The 24,070-nt window shown below is 38.3% G+C and overlaps 1 long non-coding RNA gene across 1 annotated transcript in view; it reads right to left on the bottom strand.

Moving 5' to 3' along the window:
- LOC140698137 (uncharacterized) overlaps positions 1-17,580 on the bottom strand; it is a 65,113-nt gene extending 47,533 nt beyond the window's left edge. The window contains exons 1-2 of the long non-coding RNA XR_012075662.1: positions 17,464-17,580; positions 15,953-16,038 (exon numbers count right to left, since the gene is read on the bottom strand). This is a non-coding gene — a long non-coding RNA (uncharacterized lncRNA). The remainder of the gene's footprint in view (positions 1-15,952; positions 16,039-17,463) is intronic.
- Positions 17,581-24,070: the final 6,490 nt, after the last annotated feature.

Here is a 24,070-nt window from a genome sequence, read left to right as displayed (position 1 = left end):
AAAAAATATTTGAAGACACGATAGTCAAATTTTTTTAAATATAATGAAAAATATAAATTTGCATATCCAAGCTCAAATGAGTCCCAAGCACAAAAAATATGGGGAAAAAACTACACCGAGGCACATCATAATCAAATTACTCACACTGGTGATAAAGAGAAAATCTTAAATTCAGCCAGAGAAAAAAGACACCTTATATAGAGAGGAACAAAATAAGTATGAAAACAGGATTCTCACTGGAAACAACACAAGGGAGAAAACAGTAGAGCAACATCTTTAGAGAAAGAAAAAACTGTCATAAAAGAATAATATGCCTGGCAGACGTGTCTTTCTAAATAAAAGAAAACCAACATGGATGAACTTTGAAAATATTACGTTAAGTGAAAGAAGTCAGTGACAAAAGTCTATAGATACTATTTTATTTATATGAAATGTCCAAAATAGGCAAAGCTATACAGACAGAAAGTAGGTTAGTAGTTGCTTAGAGCTGGGGGTTGGGGCAAAAGCAGGTGATAACTAAACTAGAATAAGAAAACAGAGTTATAGCTAATAAGCCAACAAAGGAGATAAAAATAGAATCATAAAAAACAATCTGAAAAAGAAAGAAAAAGAAAACAAAGAAAAGATAAGACAAACAGAAAACAATTTGCAAGATGATAGGCTTAAACCTAACTAAATCAGAAATAACATTAAATGAAAATGCTTCAGATATTCCAATTAAAGGGAGAAATTGTCAGATTTATAAAAAGTAAAACCCAACTAAAGATAGACAAATAGATCAATGGAATAGAATAAAGTCCAGAAATAGATGTATGGAAAAATCAGTTGATTTTTTTTTATGATACTAAGGCAATTCATTGAAGAAAACAGTATTCCAACAAATGGAGATGGAACTACTGTATACACATATACAAACATAACAAAAATAATTTTGATCCCTGTCACATACCATATACAAAAATTAACACATTTGAACCGAAACATAAAACTTCAACTTCTAGAATAATACATAAGAAACAATCTTTGTGACCTTGGATTAAACAAAGATTTTTTAGCTACAATACCAAAAGCACAATCCATAAAAGAACAAATTGATAAACCAAACTTCATGATAATTGAAAACTTTTATTCTTCAAAGGTCACTCTTAAGATAATGACAAGATAAGCCACAAACTAGGGGAAAATTTTTGCAAAGCATGTATCTGATAAAGGATTTGTTTCCAAAATATTTTTTTTAACTCTCAAACCTCAAAAATAATAAAACAACCTGGCCTTTTAAGTGGGCAAAAGATTTAAACTAGACTCTTCAGGAAAAAAAAAAAGATATATGAATGGCAAAGAAGCATAAAAAGAAGTTCGACATCATTACTCATTAAGAAAATGCACAATTAAAGCCACAATGATACAGCACTACACATTTTAATTTAATGGCTTAAATTTAAAAGACTGACCATACCAAGTATTGGTAAGGATGGAGAGGAACTGGACCTCTCAGACTCTGCTGGTGGGAATGTGAAATGGTGCAACTGCTTTGGAAAACAGTTTGGCATGTTCTTAAAAAATTAAACATATACTTACCATATGATCCAGATATTCCACTTTTAGTTAAAAGAAAAAAAGAGATATGTCCCTACAAATATTTGTTCAATAATGTTCACTGCAATTGTATTTGTGATAGCCAAAACTGGGAATAATCCAAATGTCCAACAACAGGTAAAGGGATACAACAGTTGTGGTATATCCATACAACAGAATATTATTTAGCAATAAAAAGGAATGAACTACTAATGTACACAACATGAATGAATCTCAAAATAATCATGCCAATTTAAAGAAGCCAGACTTTTAAAATGTTTTAATTAGGAAAAAACCATACTGTGTGATTCTATTTATGTAAATTAGAAAATACAAACTGATATAGTGACAGAAAGCAGATCAGTGGTTGAGGGGAAGGGAGAGCAGCCAGGATGACGAGGGTCAAGAAGGAAGAATTTTAAAGGGAAACAAGAAAACATGTGGGTCATGAACAATGTTTGCTACCTTGATTGTGGTATTAGGTTCACAGGTACATAGTCAAAATTTATCAAATTACATACTTTAAATATATGCCACTGATTGCATATTTAATATGCCTCAATAAAAATGGGCTATTGATATTTCAATCATTAAGCTTTAAAATATATCTTAATAAATCCAAAAAAAATATCTAGAGTAGTAGGAATTTCAGTTGTTATATTAAGGGGAGATGTTTTAGGGGAAGTTGAATCTTCATTTCCCATAGGATATCAATCTAAAAGTTCAGTATGAATTATCAGAGAAATGCAAATCAAAATTACAATGAGGTATCACCTCACACCAGTTAGAATAGAATAGCCATCGTTAAAAAGATCACAAAAAATAAATGCTGGCAAGGGTGTGGGAAAAAGGAAACCCTCCTGTACTATTGGTAGAAATGTACTTTGGTGCAACCATTATGGAAAACAGTACGGAGATTCCTTAAACAACTAAAAATAGAGTTAACGTATGATCCAGTGATCCCACTCCTGGGCATATATCCAGAAAAAGACTAATTTGAAAAGATACATACACCCCAATATTCTATTTACTTGGCACTATTTACAATAGCCAAGACATGGAAGTAATCCAAATGTGTGGTGACAGATGATTGGATAAAGAAGATGTGGTATACATATACAATGGAATACTACTCAGCTATTAAAAAAGAATAAAATAATGCCATTTGCAGCAACATGGATGGACCTGGAGATCATCATACTAAGCAAAGTAAGGCAGAAAGAAAAAGAAAAATACTAGTTAGTTGTGTGTTTTTCATATGTGGCCAGCTTTTATTATGATGAGGTTGCAAAAGAATGAAAAAGAATGAAAAAGAATATGAAAAGGAATATATGTATATACATGTACGACTGAAACATGCTGTACATCAGAAGTTGACACAACATTGTAAATTGACCATACTTCAATTTTTTAGAAAGTTAATATTTTCTGAGGAGAGGGTATAGCTCAGTGGTAGAGCGCATGCTTAGCATGCATGAGGTCTTAGGTTCAATTCCCAGTACCTGAACTAAAAATAAATAAACCTAATTACCTCCCCGACTCCTGCCAAAAAAAAAAAAAAAGTTAATATTTTCTTCTTGGGGAAGGGGGAAGGAGAAATAAGTAACTGGTTATACCAAAATCTTTTAGGGAAAGGAACCAGGATGGAGACCAGAAGAGGGACTTTAACTTTTTACTTTATACCTTACAGTATTTTTTAAATTTTCTACTTCTGACACATATAACTCTTTTAAGTCAGCAGAAGATACCTGGGTGTTAAATTTAAGATCCTTTTGTATTCATTTTTATAATCCTCTGTATTAAATCTTTTAATAACTGTAATTTTTAATAATGTTCACCCTCCATTGTCACTGGGCCCATTCAGAAGCAGGAGGGGTAGGGATCTATTAATCCAAGACCTTTACTTTACAGAGGGAATAAACCAACACTCAGATAGAGAACCAGTCTACCCAAGTCTCCATACAGTAACTCATACAGCCAGCTCAGGGACGAAGGCCTCCCAACTTTCAATACATTTTACCAAATTTCTATTCTATGCTTACATACTAAGATTCCATAATAAGCTGTTTAAAATTCTAAGTGCACCAATATTCTGGATGCCGCACCTTGAAAGTGGAAAACTGTCAGATGAGAACTAATTGAGAAGAGTTAAAAAGGGGACTCATGAAGCTCATGGAAGTTTTCCTGCATTGCCTGAATTGTTATTAAGTGACATCATGAGGACAAGGTGAGGAATGTGTTCTGTGTGACTCTAGAAGGAAGAACTAGGTCCCATGGGAGGAAGTCCAAGAGGGCAAATGGCTTGTGGTCCAACTACCCACAATGAAGTGTTGTACCGTGTGTATATGCGTGGGTGGGTTTCGGGGGGGTGGTGCTGAATGCTCGCGCTTGTGCAGTGTTTTGGACAATAATGTCCCAGCTATGTTGGAGAAAGAGATAGACATGAGAAGAAAGATAACCTAGATGTACTTCAAGGTCCTTCGCCCGGAGCCCAGGCCAGACTTCTCTACACTGTGGTTGCCCCTTAAGCACAGGCCACCTTAGTAGGTCATTCTTTCCCTTGTCTCCTTTCACTTGGAAGACACTGCCTCATTCCCTGCAATTCTCCTCAGGAAACAAATTAGTTACACCTGACTACACAGGATTAAAGCTTTAAATCAGCAGTGACCATTACTGCACAGAGTGGCAAAGTAAGACTACTGGGTCCTACAAATAGCCAAGAAGCAGAATTCACAAACAGAGCTAGACAGAGGTCAGGAAGTGAGGTGGCCTATTTGGTGCATCCCAATCTTTCTGTTTCATTACCTTATCAGTCTCACTGGAGTTTAAGTGTTTATTATTTTTGTCTGTTTTCTTCTTTGTTTTGCCCTCATTTCAAAGCCTCCTGTCTGTTAAAATAGCAGCAAACAGCTAACTGATCTTAAATAGCCAAAGGGTACTGGATCTTTGAAGTAATATTAAACAAACACAGCTTCTAAACTTCCTTAGGGCAAGACCACCCTTGTGTCTTCTTTGAGGAACACAGTGAGAGGTCAGAAGTAAGAGAACAAGAAATGGACTGAACACTGAGTATGATCAAAAAAAGAGTATTTTTATTTTATTTATCATCAATTTATTTACCCAGGTAACAAGTAATGTGTGTTAAAAAAAAAAATGTGACAAACGTATTAGCTCTGACCAGACAGACAAGGTCTTTAGACATTGGGAAAGTGATTTACTTCTGAGTATTAAGTACATCAACTGTAAAAGGGGAACAATAATAAGTTTCTGCTGATTTTAAGATTCATACATTGAGCCAATTGAAAGCATCCTTACTTAAATGATACCCAAGTCCCTCAAACTCACCATGTCTACACCTCCATGAATCCATACAATCTTCCATAGCTCTCTGTTCCTCATAGCATTACCAAAATCTGAGTTATACTAAATACATTAATTTTCTTCTTTCTTACCCATCCACATTGATCCAGTCACCAAAGTGCTCGCGTTTAAAAAGGAGTATTATGCAGTCAATAAAAATAAGATTGAAAAATATCTAATGTCTTAGAATGATGTCCCAAAAGCATGTATACACACACACAAACACACACACACACAGGGAAGACAAGGTAGGAGATAGGAAGGAAGGGAGGAAGATAGAAAAAAAACTACAAATTGTTTTCAGTAGTTACCTGAAGGATATTGGAAGTGGAGTTGGTCTTCATTTTTCTCTTTTTGCTTATCAGTACTGTATAAATTTTCTATACTATTTATCAAAGGAAAAAGCAACAGTTTTAATTATGAGAATTAGCTAAGGAATAGAGTCCTTTGATGAAAATAATAGAACAGCAAACCCCATCATTGTTTCAAGACCAAAAGAAGTAGCATGGATCAGTGGTTAGGACACAGATTCAGAGCCAGACTGCCCAGCCTGAACTCCAGCTTGGCCACTTCTCACTATGAAATATTAAGTGAACTGCTTAACCTTTTACTCTCCTCATCTATAAAATGGGGATGATATTAGGGTCAAAAGGATCAATGAAACAATTAAGAATTCATACCTATAAAATCCTTTAAACAGAACCTGCAATATATTAAGGATTACTAGTGACACTTGAACAACATGGGTTTGAACTGTGTGGCCCACTTACATGCAGATTTTTTTCAGTAGTAAATATTATAGCACTACATGATCTGCAGTTGGCTGAATTGAACTTGACTGAATCCACAGATGTGGAACCATGGATAGGAGGGCCAACTATCAGTTATACAGGGATTTTCAACTGTGTAGAGGACCAGTGCCCCCAACCCCTGTGTTGTTCAAGGATCAACCATATATAAATGTTGCTATCAGTAGTAACGGGAGTGCAGGTGTCTTCATCATCCTCTCCCTCTCTGTCGTAACCCAGGCCCTTAATTTCTCTCAATGGACTATTTCAACAGCCTTCTAATTTCTCCCCCTCCTTCTAGTATTGCACATTGTAAATTTATCATCAGTAATTAGATTGACCTAGCTAAAGACAATTGTAACCATGTCACCTTACTTATAGACAGCATCTTTATCTTAGTCTCATATAGTTACCAGTTCTGATCTGGCTCCTATCCACTCTCCTTTCCTCACTTCCGAAATATTTTACTTGGTACTCTATGGTGTGATAAATCCAAACTGCTTCCCACAAACTCTGGTGAAACACCAAATTTCCCACATACCTTCTGGCTTTTGCTTATGCTATTTTCTTTGCTTGGATTATACCGCCTTCCTTTTTCCTTTGGATGGACTTTTATCGATTCATACAGGTTCCACATGGGTGCCATGGCCAGCAGCTTTCCCTGAAACTCCAGATAATACTACTCTCCTTGTTTTTTTACAAATTATGTAGTTCTACTATGAAATGTTCTGGTTGATGTGATTATTTTGCACCCCAAACTATGGGAATCTCAAGGGCAAGGACTATGTTTATTTCTCTTTGTATGCTCGGATTCTAGCTCTGCACACTCAAGTGTTTGTTTAACCGAATATACCTGTATAATTACCTCATAAGGTATTGTGGGACTAGTTGAAATGGCAATTCCCTTCTTTTGGTTTACTTTTTAAATCAAAAGAAACAACAGCAAAAGAAAACACACATACAGCTAAGCACCTACCATGTGCCAACTCTGAACTAGGTAATGTGGAAGTGGTAATGGCATCACAATACAAAAACAGTGACAAGATTCTTAGAAAACAATTATAGTATGAGGTAACATTTGATAAAGTCTAAAGATAAGATATAAATAAAGGGTTAAGGGAATTATTGAAGGGATAATATTCTTTGTTAAATCCAGTACATCAAGACCTGTGAGGTTGGACCCTTGAGGGCTTAGGGCTCCCAGGGGGTTCTTCCAGACAAAAGAACACCTGCATGAACAGTGCTCTGTTTTGCCTTCTGCTTGTATTCTTTCCTTTTATTCCCCAATATCATCCAGGAGTATCCTGCTTACTTCTTAGAATCCCACAATGCCCGCTAAACATGTCCTCTTTCTCTTGAGTAGAGCAGGGATAGGCTAGCATGGTGAAAAACATCTTCGATAATCACCAAAAGATGAAAAAAGTAAAGGAAAATATAATAACAGAAATTAATGCTCAAATATCCAAAGTAAACAATTGTGAGCATTCAAACAACAATAAAAACATAAACACCCACCCACCCACACACACACACACACACACAGTGTACTTACAGCAGTTATCATAGTACCCAAGGAGTAGGAAGCCTTGGCAGCTAGCAGTTACAACTTCCTCAGAACAAGCCAACAGGTAGGCACAGTCTACAGACAAGGAAACTGAGGCTCAGAATGATTAAGAGAACAGCTCTCAGTCATACGATTTGTTGTGGAGAAAAACTTCAAACCAGTGTCCATTAGACTAGAAAGTCTCTGTCCTTTTCATTACACTAGGCTGCCTGCTTAGTCCGCTGTCCCTGCTACACATGCCTGCTACACATAGATTCCTTTTCTGATCAATACTACTTATTACTTTAAGCTATACCTGGTAAGTATTGATTCATGGGTAGCTTCAAAATGCTCACCTCCCAGGGAAGGGTGTAGATCAAGTACTAGAGTGCATGCTTAACATGCATGAGGTCTTGGGTTCAATCCCCAGTACCTCCTCTAAAAATAAATAAACCTGATTACCTCCCCCACCGCCCCCTGCCAAAGTAAAATAATTAAATAATATGATGACAAAATGCTCACCTCCCACTGGCAGAGGCCAGCCTTGCCACAGGGGGGAAGATGACCCAAAATAAATTCATATGCTCTGTGTTTTTTACCTGTTCTATGTCCATCCCTGTTTCCTAATGCCCAAGACTGAACTACCGCCATGAGCATCCCAAACTGGCTACACCAGGATGTTAAGGAAGAAATACAACATTGAGAACTGTGTATATACGTTGCCCACATTCACTGAAATACTCAAAAGAGGGTATGGAAATAATGGGGGATTGTATTCAAAGGCCTATCCTAACATTCCTATTCCCTACCATGTAAGAGAGAAAACAGTGCTCCCATCACAGAAGACAAAAATCATAAGCTTTGATATCTGAACCAGGATTTAAAGTTCTGGAACAAAGAAATCTCAGTTTTCTTATCTGTAAAAGGGGTTGTTACGAGAATTCCAGGTAAGTATAACTTGCCACGTCCATTGTAAGATAGGTTAAAAACTGTTGCTATTGTAACTATTAGTAGTATCAGCAGTAGTATTGTTTTAGCATATGGACACAGGTTATATTAGACTGACTAGGGAAGTCCCTAATGAATTGTATGGGCTCTTGGAAATCAGCTCCTCATAGGTCCTTTCCCTTCAGCATGGGACCATGTACAGACAGCGTAGTCCAACAATCAGGGGCTTGACAAAGCACGTGTGAAGAGGTGCAGTGTAATCTCCCCCCGCCTTGAGGGGCTACCAGTCTTTTGATGAATGATGAGGGTGAGTGTCAGTAATGAGGCAAAGTGGTAGGAAGCACTCCCTATTAAATATTTAAATCCCAGCTGCCATTCCCAAGGCCCCGGAATCCACATACTCAGATCTGAAGCAATGAAAAACAAGAGAGCAAGTAATAAGTTAACAACCCACTTCAGAAATGACTGCAGTTGTTCTGTTGAGCAGCTATTTAACTTCTGATGGTTCCCGCTCATTTGCCACTGTGTAATTCTAATCAGAATGAAAGTCCTTAATCATAGCAACACTACAGAATCTTCTATCCCGAACCTGTTAGGACTCTTACAAAAGTAAACGCCTTGCAAAGGGAACTGAATCATCAGCTCACAGCTCTGTCTAACCCAGGCTTAATGCTGATGTGGCCAGGCCACAAAGCACTATGTGTTTGGTTTATCTGACTGTAACTTGGCCTTCGACCTCCCCATGCCCTGTGAATAAAGGTCATAAATGCCCTCCCATCTGCTCAGATCAGCACAAGGTTCTGACTCTAAGTTGTACCAGTCATTTAACTTTTCTCTACCTCATCTTTCTTACATGTAAAGCAGTTGGTCATGGCATAGTACATCAGCGAGCTCTTAATGTGCTGATACAGGGCAGTACCTCTTCTGAGGTTAATGTGAGGATGTCAGGGGAGGGATACAGATAGGAAACACATATAGCTAATGGAGCAGGCCATAATAGTAATTGGGCTCCATTTGGGTTTGATCGAGAGTAACAAAGGAAAAAGGAGAAGTTATGTAACTGGTTTACAATATCTTGCAAAATTAATTCAAAGGAAGACTGTCATATTTCCTTATTTATAAACAACGACACTCAGCTTTGCATCAACTCCCACAAGCAAGTCCACCTTGGCCCCTCATTGTTTAAAGTAAATTCAGTGGCCCCAAATGTAATCAATTTCTGTTTCCCAAGTCTATCCCATCTCTATTCATCTCGTTACACCATCTGGATATTCTGCACTCAGCTTTGCCTCCTTCTTCAACTATCAAGCCCTTCAGTATCTCTACTATTCCATAGCCCTTCTCCAACCCAACTGTCAGTAAAGAAATCCAAATCGACATCCCCTCTCAACCAACCCACTGAGAAAGCATGACTTGGTCTATCCTATCTTCAGTATCTGCATTTGTGTATCAAATCGACCTCTGAGGTTCTAACCTTCTTAAAATAAAGCTCTTGTTCACAAACATTAAATGTCTCCCCACAAAATGAAAGTCCAAGAATAGATAAACAAGATTATACTGTATAGCACAGGGAAATATATACAAGATCTTGTGGTAGCTCACAGCGAGAAAAAAAATGTGACAATGAATATATGTAAGTTCATGTATAACTGAAAAATTGTGCTCTACACTGGAATTTGACACAACATTGTAAAATGATTATAAATCAATAAAAAATGTTAAAATAAATAAATAAATAAATAATATCTTTCATATGAAAAATAAATAAATAAATAAATAATAAAAGCCCAAATATCTCAGCCTGATGCTCAAGTATTTTTACAATCTGACTCCAAGTGTCCTGCCACCATCCTCTTTCTGTCTCCCTCCTTGAAGTCTAGAGTCCACTCAAGCTAAACTGACTATTGGTCCCAGAGTATGCTCCTGGTTCTCCTCCTCAGCATATGTTTATGATGTTTCCTATCTGCAAGAAGTCCTTAATCCACCAATCTGTTCATGTCTAAATCATCCCTCAGCATCAAGTGACAACTTTCCTGAAGAATTCCCTAAACTCTCAGACAGAAGGGATCTTTCTCTTCTCCAAACCCCACTGCCCTCCCTCTAGCATTTATTAAAATGTGATGACTCCACAGACTGAATTCTTCATCATTTCACTCAACCTCCTCTCAGTGCAACAAGTCAATCTCCAAGGACTTTGAATACTGGCGACTTATTAGATCTTTGACCTGGGGTTATATATTTAACCTCTACCAGCCTCCATTTGCCTTACAAAATAGAGATAAAAATGATTCCTACCTCACTGGGCTATTATTATGAGGATTTTGTGAGATAACACATGTCAAGTACTTAGCCTGCTATCTGACATAGAAAGGCTCACTAAATTTCAGCCATGGTCCTTATTTATCTGTATCTGCAGAAGATAGTCTCCAAAAAGGGTTGCCACCAACTCTTTCTCTGTACATAAGTGTGTGCTACTTCACCCATTATCACTACTATTACCCCTCCTCTTGAGTCAGGGTTGGCCTTGTGACTTTCCTTGATCAATAAAATGCAAACAAAGGGATAACATTTCTGGTCTTCTCCTTTAAGAAGCGTGGCAGCTTCCGCTTTCTCCCTGGTAGTCAGTCACCTTGCTGTGAAGAAATCTGGACTAGACTGTTAGATGATGAGAAAGAGAAAGGCCATATGGAAGAGCACTGAGGTACCAGACATATGAGGGAAGCCATAGTGGATCCTCCCGTCAAGCCCAACAGCCAGTTGAATGCATATGCATGAGAGATTCCCCAAGCAAGACAAGCAGAAGAACCTCCCAACTGAGCCCCAGCAAACCCACAGTCAGCCATGGACTTATAGGAAATCATATATCACTATATAGATAACTAAAACAACATCTATCCATTATGCCTTCTACTAGACCATGAGCTCCTTAAGAGGAAAGACCATATCAAATTTATATATGTATTTCCAGTTCCTAGACAGACAGAAATCTGAATAAATTCATATATTAATAACCAGTGGAGCAAGCATGTGAGTGGCTAAGGCAGAGTATTTGAACAGTAATCTATTGAATGAATTATTTCTTATCTCTTTATAAGAATACTGGACGTGCAGAATCAAACCCCAGGGCAGGAAAACATTAATATAATCTGACACACAAGCAAGGGGACTCCATCTTTGCTCTATGGGCAACGTTTTGGTTAAGCAGGCCTCTTTCAAAACAATCTGCTTGTCAACTTCTAAAACAGTGGCACTCTGGGTAGTCTGAGGAAAGTAAGTGGGAAATCTGGATTCATTGCATCAAGTTGAAAATTGTAGAGGGAAACAGATGGCAGATAAAATGTTCTGTGATGTTTACATTTTTCTACCCATTCATGTAGCGACTGCTGCTCACCATCTGTCTTGGCTCTGGAAAGTTGGGTCTCTAAGCATTGAAAGATTCTCCTTCTGTCACTACTGCAGAATGATATCAAATGTACCACCTCATAAGATTATATCTTGTCTAGCAGAGCCTAGCTCTGTTCCTTTAAGCGTGACAGCCCATCCCCAGATCAGAAGACCTAAAAACAGTTATCTCTGCCAGCTTTTTTCTTTCCCAAGTTTCTGAACCATCACCCTCTTGTCTTTGCACCTCTTTTATGTTAAGAATCTTGTATGTGTCCTTAGACTCTTACTGTGCACCAGTGGTTCTGATCCCAATCTCTCTTCATCTACCACAATGGTTTATTTTCCCATGAATTTTCCTACTTCAGGTTATTGTGGACAAAGTGAAACCCTCAATCGTACCACCTAACCACAGCATCCAGTGTAATCTCTTGTTATCTTTGTAATTCCTGAGCATGAGATATCAAATAAGGCCCTTGTCACATGTGCTGGTCAACATTTTACATGGATCCTTTGGAAATGGGTTAGGAAGGAAAACAAAAAGCTCAAGGATAAGACCTTGCTAGTTTAAGTAGATGTTAATGAAACCCAGTGCTAGATGTGCTCAGCCCTTCAAGTGAAAAGTGATGCCCTTCTCAATGGTTTTTGTTAATTCCCAAGGTCCTTATATTCTCACTGCCACTCCTTGCTGCAATTCCCTGAATCCACTGAATTCTTGTTTCTGGTTTTAATCATGCCACGTGTGCATTTACTGAGCTTCAAACATCTTTCTTACATTATCAAATGCTTCTTAAGCCTTTCATACGTGAAAGCAACAAAACCCAGTTACCATAGTCTAGGACCTAATGATCAAATGGGGGAACAGAAAAATTAATAGGCAATTAAACACTGTGTTAAGTGCTCCTACTGCAAAAGTCGAATGTGCTCTGTAAGCACCTCATTCTGTGGGTGAGCTGGGAGATGAGAACAAGTTTCCCAGGGAAATCAAAAGCAGGAGATACTTACATAGTTGCTACTCAAGATGTGGTCCACAAAAATAGACAAATCCACAAGAAATTTTGGTATCTCTCTCTCTCAATAATTGATAGAACAAGTGGATAGGAAGTCAGCAAGAAGGTAGCGGACTTGAACAACTATCAACCAACTTGACCTGAGTAACATTTATAAAACACTCAGTGCAACATCAGAATACACATTCTTCTCAGCTGCATACAGAACAGTTACCAAGGAAAACCCTATTCTGAGCCATACATCAAATCTCAATTATTTCAAAAGGACTCAACTCATATAAAATATCTTCTCCAACCACAAAGAAATTGAATTAGAAATCAATAACATTCAGCAAGTGGTTTTGGGAAAACTGGACAGCAGCATGTAAATCAATGAAGTTAGAACACTCCCTCACACCATACACAAAAATAAACTCAAAATGGCTTAAAGACTTAAAAATAAGGCAAAACACTATAAACCTCCTAGAAGAAAACATAGGCAAAACATTCTCTGACATAAATCTTAACAATGTTCTCCTAGAGCAGTCTACCCAGGCAAAAGAAAGAAAAGCAAAAATAAACAAATGGGACCTAATTAAACTTATAAACTTTTGCACAGGAAACCATAAGCAAAACAAAACAACAACCTATGGAATAGAAGAAAATATTTGCAAATGATGCAACTGACAAAGGCTTAATTTCCATAATATATAAACAGCTCATACAACTTAATAATAAAAAACAAACAACCCAATTCAAAAATGGGCAGAAGACCTAAACAGGCAATTCTCCAATAAATACATACAAATGGCCAATAGGCACATGAAAAAATGCTCAGTATCGCTAATTATCAGAGAAATGCAGATCAAAACTACAATGAGGTATCACCTCATACCAATTAGAATGGCCATTATTAAAAAGTCCGCAAACGATAAATGCTAGAGATGGTGTGGAAAAAAGAGAACCCTCCTACATTGTTGGTGAGAATATAAATTGGTGCAGCCATTATGGAGAACAGTCTGGAGGTTCCTTCAAAAACTAAAAATAGAATTGCCACATGATCCAGCAATCCCCATCCTGGGGATATATTTGGAATAGACAAAAACTTTAATTTGAAAACATACATGAACTCCAATGTTCATAGCAGCTCTATTTACAATAGCTAAGACATGGAAGCAACCTAAATGTTCATCAATAGATGAATGAATAAAAAAGATGTGGTATTTACATATGCAATGTAATATTACTCAGCCATAAAAAAGAATGAAATAATGCCACTTGCAACAAAGTGGATGGACCTAGAGGTTATCATACTAAGTGAAGTAAGTCAGCCAGAGAAAGACAAATAACATATGCTATCATTTATATGTGGAATCTTAAGAAATGATACAAATTAACTTATTTACAAAACAGAAATCAATTCACAGATATAGAAAACAAACTTATGGTTACCAAAGGGAAAAGGTGGGGAGTGATAAATTAGGAGTTTGAGATTAACATATACATACTACTTTATACAAAATAGATAAACAAAATTTACTGTATAACACAGGGAATTACATTCAGTAACTTGTAATAACCTATAATGGAAAAGAATCTGAAAAAGAATAAATATATATGTATAACTGAATCACTTTGCTATATACCAGAAACTAATACATTGTAAATCAACTATACTTCAATAAAAAAAAGTTCATACACCATGACCAAGTGAAATTTATCCCTGAATGCAAAGATTGTTCAATATATGCAAATCTATAAGTGTAGTACACCACATTAAAAAAAAGGATAAGAATCATATGATCATCTCAGTAGATGCAGAAAAAAACATTTGACAAAATCCAACATCCATTTATAATAAAAACTGTCAACAAAATGACTATGAAGGGAACATACCTCAACATACGACAGTTAATATCATGCTGAACGGTAAAAAACTGAAAGGTTTTCCTCTAAGATCAGGAGCAAGACAAGGGGTGCCCATACTCACAACTTTTATTCAGCACAGTTATGGAAGTCCTAGCCAGAGCAATAAAGCAAGGAAAAGAAATTAAGGCATCCAAATTGGAAAGGAAGAAGTAAAACTCTGTTTGCAGATGACATGATATTATACATAGGAAACTCTAAAGACTCTGCCAAAAAAACCTGTTAGAACTAATAAACAAATTCAGTAAAGTTACAGGATACAAAATCATATTCAAAAATCAGCTGCATTTCTATCCAGTGATTTAAAACATTTGGGCCGCATGGGGATCGTCAGTAGGAAGAAGAGAAAGCAAATGAAGCCTTTTCAGAATATGACGGAGAAGATTCAATTCTCTAAAATTCCCAGAATACCTAGAAGAAGGGTGGGAGGTACTTCTAAAGTTGCCTTTAAAGCCCCTGTCTCCTGCCCAGCATTTCTAAAAGAGCTGAACCTCTTCCTAGGAGAGTAAAGGATGATTCCAGCAGGCAGATGGGAACTGAACGCCACAAGGAAAACAGCCTTGACTGTCACTTCACAGCCTTTTTGGAAGGCAGATGGAGAAGGGGTGGGTAATGAGGATTTCCTTCCACAGGCTCTGTGTGGCCAGCAGCCAAGGCAAAAAGATCCCAGTATCCTCATTTCCAGGGTTCTCTGCCACCAGTCTCCAGTCTCATAAATCCAACAGGAGCCAACTCATGTGCCTGCAATCTCCAGCTACCTGTTACAGAACCCAACTGCCCTCCCCTACTGAACACACACACACACACACACACACACACACACCCCTTCCAGTGTTCACCTGCTTTTCTGACCCATCAGCTACTCCACTCTAGAAAAGTAATGGTAATAATTTTGGAATTTTGATCAGAAGTCAATGCAGACATACAGTCAGGTCACCATGCTTGTCATAAAGATTTACCAGAAGGAGAAATGTAGCAGAATAACATTTTGAAATGTTTAATCTCTATAGCATGTTTTCCCAATTTCACTTCCTAGAGACAAGCAAATAATTGGTCATATTACCACTGCCTCAGGAGAAAAGCAATGCTAAGTTGAAATCAGACAGATGCTGCAAATCCTCTTGCTATTTTAACCTAAATTTTAAGCCAAAAGAAGATGATTCAGAAGTAATGAATGCAGTAGTAAATATAATGGGTAATTTTACGTCTATTTGACAGGGCTAAGGGATGACCAAATAGCTGGTAAAACATTATTTCTGGATGTGTCTGTGAAGGTGTTTCTGGAAAAATATAGCATTTGGATCAGTAGGCTAAGTAAAGAAGATTGCCCTCCCCAGTGAGGATGGGCATCATCCAGTCCATTAAGGGACTAAATAGAACAAAAGTGTAAAGGAAGGGCAAGTTTGCTTTTTGCTTGAGCTTAAACATTAATTTTCTCCTACCTGCAGACATCAGCACTTCTGGTCCTCCCGATGTTCGCTTTACTGAAGTGGTCTGGAATCTGATCTGCGATGTCTCCAAGGTATGCCTGTATTATAAAAATATATATTTTCCTTAAGTAAATAATGCAAAGCAGAGTGAAAGGGTTTCACAGGGGTTTGGGTATATGTCCTTAAGTGGCTTGGAATTTTGTAAAGTTTTGGGGTGAACAGGCAGAGCACAGAGGATTCTTAGGGCAGTGAAGATATTCTGTTTGACACTATACTGATGGATACATGTCACTAAAACTTTGTCAAAACCTATAGAATGTACCACACAAAGAGTGAGTCCTAATGTAAACTATGGACCCTGGATGGTTATGATGAGTCAACGTAGGTTCATCTATTGTAACAAATGTACCGCTCTGGCGGAAGATGTTGATAATGGGGGAGGCTACATATGTGAGGGGGGCAGAGGGTATGTGGGAAAATGTCTGTATCTTCTACTCAGTGTTGCTGTGAACCTAAAACTGCTCTAAAATAGTCTTAAATAAAATAATATGACATACATTTTACTCCAGAATACACCCATTCTTGTTCCTACTCATAATTTTTAAAAATTACTTTCTGGTAAAATTGCTTAATTCTCTTCCAAAAGCAGAAGGGGACTGCTCAGCCTGTGCAGCGTCCTGCGCGGCGTATTCTGAGACTGCTACCACGAGATGGCAGCATCTGCCCACAGTTGCTACAACCAGCCTAGCCTGTCTCTGCTCAGCAGAAATACATGCGCTTAAGGACATTTAGAGGGCCCTGAGGCCCCGTCATCTGTTTAGGGGGAGGTGGGGTACTGGTTCAGAAGACATCTGGCAGGGGGTAGTCCTGTCCACACCTCCACAGGTACATGCACACTCCTGCCCTCATTCACTTACAAGACTCTGTTACCTTCCATACAGCTGTGCCTATTTCATTTTTTTAACACCTTTATTATGGTAAGATTCTTGTACAGTAAATTACACACATTTCAGATGTTCAATTTGATGAATTTTGAAAGATGTATACACCAATGAAATTGCCAGCACAATCAAGATAACTCATATTACCCTCACTCCCAAAGAGGAGCAAATTTTGAATTCCTAATTTATCCTTTTCCACTCTCTTTACCTGGGTAATCATAAATTTGTTCTCTATATCTGTGAGTCTGTTTCTGTTTTGTAGGTAAGTTCATTTGTGTCCTTTTTTTTAGACTCCACATATAAACGATTATAACATAGTATTTTTCTTTCTCTTTCTGATTTACTTCCAGGTGTGGCTATTTTAAACACACACACACACATTCGCACCCTACACTAGATATTCAAGCCCAGAAAAGGCCCCTGACCCACCAAATCTCAAGGTACAGAGGGATCTTGCATCTGTTCCTTACTACCTATTTTAAGCACATTAGTCACTGGAGATGCTGGACATTAAATAACAGTTCAGTGTCAGGATTTACCAGCCCCCAGGGTCACCCAGGTCACCCCTGGTGGGGGTTGTACCTGCACATCCAGGAGCTGCAGGAAACCACAAACAAATGAATCCCTGACGTCTGATGGGCACTACACTGTGAAGTAACTTCATCCTCTTCTTTTCACTTCGGCTTAACTGATGTTTCCGGGTGGGTTAGACTTTTCTCTGTTTTCATACGCCACCTAGTGGTAAGACTCAAGCCCAAATCTGTCTGATTCCAAACCCCCTTCTTCCTACTATTGCGTCGTTGTAGTGTTTATCTACTTTATTGTAGCTTTTCCTACAACACTGAGGGGGGGAAAAAAAACAAGAAAATCCAGTTTTCTGTAAAGATTGAGTGTCACTTTCGGGTTTTTTTCTTTTTACAAATAGAATCCAATAGAATTAAACAAAGAATTTCGTCAAATGCTAGATAGAAGTTTTCCTACTAAAGACAATTTGTAGTTAAATGGAATGGAATGTGGAATTCTAGTCAACAAGAATTCCCACAGGTATTGCATAAAAAGTTTTCTATAACCACAATAGCACCGAAAAATTCCTCATCACCCCATAAAATTTTTTTAAGTTATATGAAGATTGCCTCACTTGTTCTCAAAAATGTTAATAAAATAAACTGTTCATTCTTAGTTTGAGGTTAGATGTTATGTAATTCTGATGCAGAAGGGTTTTTTTTATCCTACTGCTGACCACAGGGCCATTATAATCAGCAATTCAGCATGGGCTTAAGTTGCATTAATAAAAGAATAAAATTCTAAACAACGGCAGTGATTTTTATACTCTCTTCTGCCTTGGTAGAAGACCTCTCCTGATGGTGTAAAATTCTTGTTAGGACATTTTATGATAAGGTTTCGTTAACCTAAAGAATCAGTTTTGATGCCAAGTTCTTAAGACATTTTAAGATGGGTTTTGTTAATAAGAGAAGAGAAATCAGGATGGTCAGGGCCTCCAGGCCAGAAATCCCTAGGGTCCTCAGCTATTTCTCTTGCCATAGACTGAAGAAAAAAATGATTTAATAAGGGGGATGCAGCACCTGCACTCAAATATGCAGGGCATTCGTCTTCCAACTCTGGTGATCAGATGCGGGCTCGGTGATCAGATGCGGGCTCTGTGGTCAGAAGGTTTATCTCCCGCTAGGGAAGAGCACAGTCACACCAAGTGCTGTTCCCACAGTGGAATAGATGGCCTGGTAAGGGCATCATATTTGATGAACCAATGAGATCCACTAGCAGAAGATGCTTCCATGTATGTGATGCGCTGTGCCAAATTCTAGATGGACTATGGTGTCTGAGGTAGACTCTGTCTCTGCCCTCACAGGGCCTTCACAGGGAAAACAGACCAGAAAAAAAAAAAGGCATATGTAGCTTTAACTATAAAGTATGAAATATACTATAATAAGAACAAGAGTGCAAAGGGGCCTGTCCAAGGGGCACCTGATCCTGTCTCTGAGCACAGAGAAGGAATCCCAGGGAGCAGTTACCTAATTTGAGACCTAACTAGTAAATAAAGAAAATAGGAGAAAGAGCACATTTTCCCCTGAAAACAATGATCCTTCCTAAATACTATCCTCTGTGACCTCCTTCATACATGTGACCTTCACAAACACCAAGAAAAATACCTGCTGCTATCAGCGATCTATTGCTGCGTCACAGGACACCCCAATATTTTGTGGCTTAAAATCACAACTATTTACATGTTCATTATTTTGCATTTTGACTGGGCTTACATGGGAACTTCTCCTGGGCTCATCCATGCAGCTATAACCATCTGATAGCTACAGTGGGACAGACTGGCCAGATGGCCTCAGCCAAGCACCTTGCTTCTCCTCTATTAGCCTCTCACCCTCTTGAAGGCTGGACAGATTCTCTTTACCTGGTGGTCTCAGGGTTGCATTCCACGAGGGCAAAGGAGAACATCTTAAGGCATCTGGGGGCACAGGCTCTGGAACTCACATAGCAGCATTTCTGCCACATACTGTTGGTCAAAGCATGTCACAAGGCCAGTTTGGCTTCAAGGAATTGGGAAACAGACTCCTCCTTTTGATCAGAGGAGCTGCAAAATACTGTGGCTCTGTTTTTCAGTCTACCACAAGTATGCTGAGGAAACCAAAGTGGAATAAATTAGAAAAGACTCCAGAGAAGAAATGGAGATGGAACTTGAGCTCTGTCTCAAAGGATGAGTAAGATTTTCTTGAGGAGAGCAGGAGGGGCACATAGCATTAGATGACACGGAGGTGTCAGAGCACAAAGGCAACCTATTCAGAGAAGACCACGGGGATTGCCATCGGGCTCGGGACAAAATTTTGGGGAAAGACGCATCAGGAGAAGAGCATCGCCACACCTAGTACTGTCCCACGTGCATTTGGCTGCTCATGATGTGATTAATAAATACCAACTGTGTCCAGTCACGAACAAGATCATGAAAGCCTGTATGATAAATGAAGGAGTTCACCAAGAGAAAACTTTTCATCAGGGGAGTTAGGCAAAGAGACTTTTCCTTGTATAGCTGAAATGCCATTTCACAGACACTGCATAAAGTAGCATCCAAATTATTTTGTTCCTATGGAGCTGGTCAAGACCTTTAACCATCTGTACTTTCTGTGCCCCATGACTTGATCATCTGTGTGAACTCTGGGTCCTTGTTTTGATCACATTAATTCACTCAGAGTAGAGGAGAGATGGAATATCCTCAGCAAGTTGCAGAGACCCCATCTGACACAAAAATGGACACTGAAACCAGAGGACCATTATGAGAGCCGGTATAAAGGCATATGGCTAATACCTGAGCCAACACACATTATCTCCTTTCAGTTGGATTTACACAAGATTCTTTTTTTTCCTGTTTGCCCTCACTCAGTAGAAAGAAGACATTTTATTGCTAAAAGGCTAGAAAGAGAGGGAACTAAGAATCACAATTCTGGAACTAATCAACTTTGGCAAAGCCAAGATAGCAGTAACTTGCCACTACAGTGGTAGATTGCCCAGGGTCACATGGACCAAATGATTTAAGCTACTAAGAACAGAGAATAAACATTTCCTTATATTGTGGTTGCTTTGTGAGCAGGAACTAACATGACTCATGAAGAAAGTATAGTCACAGAAGATCCACTTATTATTATTATATGATTGCATTTACATGAAAGGTCCAAGAGGGGGCAAATCTATAAAGACAGAATGTAGATTAGTGGTTGCCTAGTACAGTGAAGCAGGGGTGAGGAGAAATGGAGGGCAACTGCTAAAGGACACGGGGTTTCTTTTGAGGATAACAACAATGTTGAAAAGTTGATTATATAACCAAGCAGGACCCTGTGGGTCCTTCCTGGAACAGACCCCACCCTGACTCATGTTCTCTACCTGCCTCTTGTTTGTAGAAAAACTTCAGCCTCCTAGGGCTTCCCCGAGTTCCAAAGAGTAAACTTAATCAGAGAAGCGAGAAAATGCAGAAACAAAGGAAATCAAGCAAGACAAAATAACAATAGTTTAGGCATTGAACAAAGTCAAGGACCTTTCGTTCCTCCTCAAGGGTTATAGATAATAGTATGAGCCAAATCCTTTCAGCTGTTTCACAGACACTGAAACCCCCACCAGGTGGAAGGAGTGAACTGTATGCTGCCCACAAGCGTGTAGACCCCAGACCGGCTGGAATCAGAAGGCTAATGATGTTGACTCCCGATTACCTCATTACCAGTCAGAAGAGTGTCTATGATCTGATCACACACCCCGCAACCCTTTCCCTCACCCTGTCTTTAAAAATCTTTCCCTAAAAGCCATTGGGGAGTTCTGGCCTGTTGAACACTGGCTGCCTGGACTCCTCCTTCAGCTCCTGCAATAAATGCTGCACTTTCCTTTGCCACAACCCAGTGTCAATAGATTGGCTTTACTGCGTGCAGATGAGTAGACCCAAGTCTGGTTCAGTAACAATTGTGGTGATGACTCTGAATACATTAAAAGCCCCTGAATTGTACACTTAAACGGGTGAATATATGGTATGTGAATGATATATCAATAAAGCTGTACCAAAAAACTAAGATAAATTAAAGCATAAACTCTATTTCATGCAAGTCATTTAGAGGCTGGCTGGCAACCATCCTCTCATCCAACCTTCCTGCTCAGAAAGTCTTTTCAAAATCAAGGGGAGGCATATTCTCAAGGCAAAAACAAGTATAATGAATGTCTTCTGCTTCCTAATTGTGTCCTTTGTTTAACTGAAAGGGAGCATCTATGAAAATGCAGGTCAAGAATTCAATAATTCAGATGGAATTTATGTTATCCATTTAACCTCAATGCTGAAAAAGACTACTCTTTTGTTTTATTTTGTAGGGAGAAGTGAAGTCTCTATGAGGTGGGAAGAATAAAGACCTGTTGATTCAATGCATTTTGTGTTAGGTTACTGAGACTGTGATGACATGTCCCTGGGGCTCAGGCTGACTACATTCTGCTAAAATAGGAAGGAATCCCTCAGGGACATGTGAGTCTGGGGCTACTTATGCTACCAGGTGGATTCATCACTAAATTGTCTAACAAAGACAAATTACCTCTTATGTTGCACAGGACCCCAAGGAAATTAGACAAATAAATCTAATGTCCAGCAAGACTTGAGCTGAGAGTCAGCAGGATGTCTGGCACTTGCCAGAGGAAACTCCTCCCGGATGGCCTGCACGGACAAAGGCACGCGCGGGCAGCTGCGATCACGCGTACCCTTTAGGAGGGCTTTCACACACCAGGGTCTTCTGTGATATCTTCTCAGCCACAGCCAGGGAATGGTTTTAATTACATTTATTTGCATATGAGGAAACTGAGGCTCAGAAACATCAAATCATGTTAGTGGACAAGGCTTAGCTTTTGTAGACATAGAGCTCTTCATTCGAATGCCTTGAATATACCTTATTAACCCTAGGACTTTTGGCAAGTTTTTAAGCCTGAGTTTCAGTCTCCTTATCTTTACAGTGATGATAATAATGCCTCTCTCATAGGCTTGTGAGAACTAGAGGAGAATTGATTCACACACACACATGCACATACACCCATACACATGCACACAGATACACACAGAATGCCTGGCACTTCAAAAGAGTTTAGCAAGTGGTTATTAAACTGTGGCCTCTGGAGTCCGACTGCTTGGGTTAAAAATGCTAGGCCTGCAATCTGGCCAAAGCTCACAGATTTAAGAAGCTCATCTCTCTGTGCCATGTTTCCTTACCTATAAATGGGGACAATAATAGAAGCTGCCCCCATAGGTTTGTTGTAAAATTTTAAGATGTAAAGGCATATAAAGTCCATAATAAATAGTCAATAAATGATGGAGACAAAGAAGATAATGATAATAAAGGCAATGATTATCTTAACTCTTGATTTGTTCAGGGTCATATAACAGGTAAAGTGAAAGTGGGTTCCAATTCAAGGTCTTCTGACTTTAAATACTGATGTTTTTCCATTATTTCCACCACGTCAAGAGCAAGGTATGAAATATTTTCAGATCCAAAGGGGTCTTTGGAGGCAGAAAAGACTTCAGCAACATTCAAGAAACAATAAATTCTTCTTAAAAAGTAGAATAGAAGGGAACACTTCCTAACTCACTAGAGGAGACTGATCTTATTGCCATGATTCCAAAACTAAATAAAGACATGACAGAAAAAGAAAACTACAGACCAATGTCTTTTATGAATATGGACACAAAATTCTCAGCAAAATACTTGCAAAGTGAATCCAACAGCATATAAAATAATTATATATATTATGACCATACAAAATTTATCTTAGGAATATAAGCATACAAAAATCAACTAAAATAATACACCATATATATAGAATAAAAACAAAAACCACATGACCCTCTTGATAGGTTCAGAAAAAGCATTTGACAAAATCGAACACCCTTTCATGATAAAAACACTCAACAAACCAGGAACTGAAGGGAACGTCTTCAACCTGCTAAAAGGTATCTGTGAAAAACCCATAACCAATATCATACTTAATGTAGAAAGACTGAAAGCTTTCCCCCTGAGATCAAGAACAAGACAAAAATGTCCACTCTTGACACTTACATTCAACACTGTACTAGAGGTATAGCATCGTACCAGGGCAATTAGGCAAGGAAAAAAAATGAAGACATCCAGATCAGAAAGGAAGAGGTAAAATTATCTCTATTTGCAGGTGACTTGATCTTATATACAGAAAACCCTCCAGAATTTGCTTTAAAAAAATATGAGCTAATAAACAAGATCAACAAGTTGCAGGATACAAGATTAATGTATAAAAAATAATTATATTTCTATACACTAGCAATGAACAATTCAAAAATAAAATTAAGGGGAAAATGCTACTTATAATAGCACCCAAAAGGATAAAATACTTAGAAATAAAATTTAACCAAATAAGTGCAACACCTATACACTGAAAACTACAAAACATTGTTGAAATTTAAGATCTAAATAAATGGAAAGAAACCCCATGTTCATGGATCAGGAGACTCACTATGGTTCAGATGGCAATATTCCCCAAACTTATCTATAAATTCAACACAATCCCTACCAAAATCCCAGCTGGCTTCTTTGCAGCAGTTGATAAGCTGATCCTAAAATTCATACGGAAATTTGAATCACCCAGAATACCTAAGACAATCTTGAAAAAGAGCAAAGTT

Source organism: Vicugna pacos, chromosome 9 (assembly GCF_048564905.1).
Source record: "Vicugna pacos chromosome 9, VicPac4, whole genome shotgun sequence".
NCBI lineage: Eukaryota > Metazoa > Chordata > Mammalia > Artiodactyla > Camelidae > Vicugna > Vicugna pacos.
The sequence above is the reverse complement of the archived record's forward strand: the minus strand, read 5'-3'. Positions and strand labels throughout refer to the sequence as shown.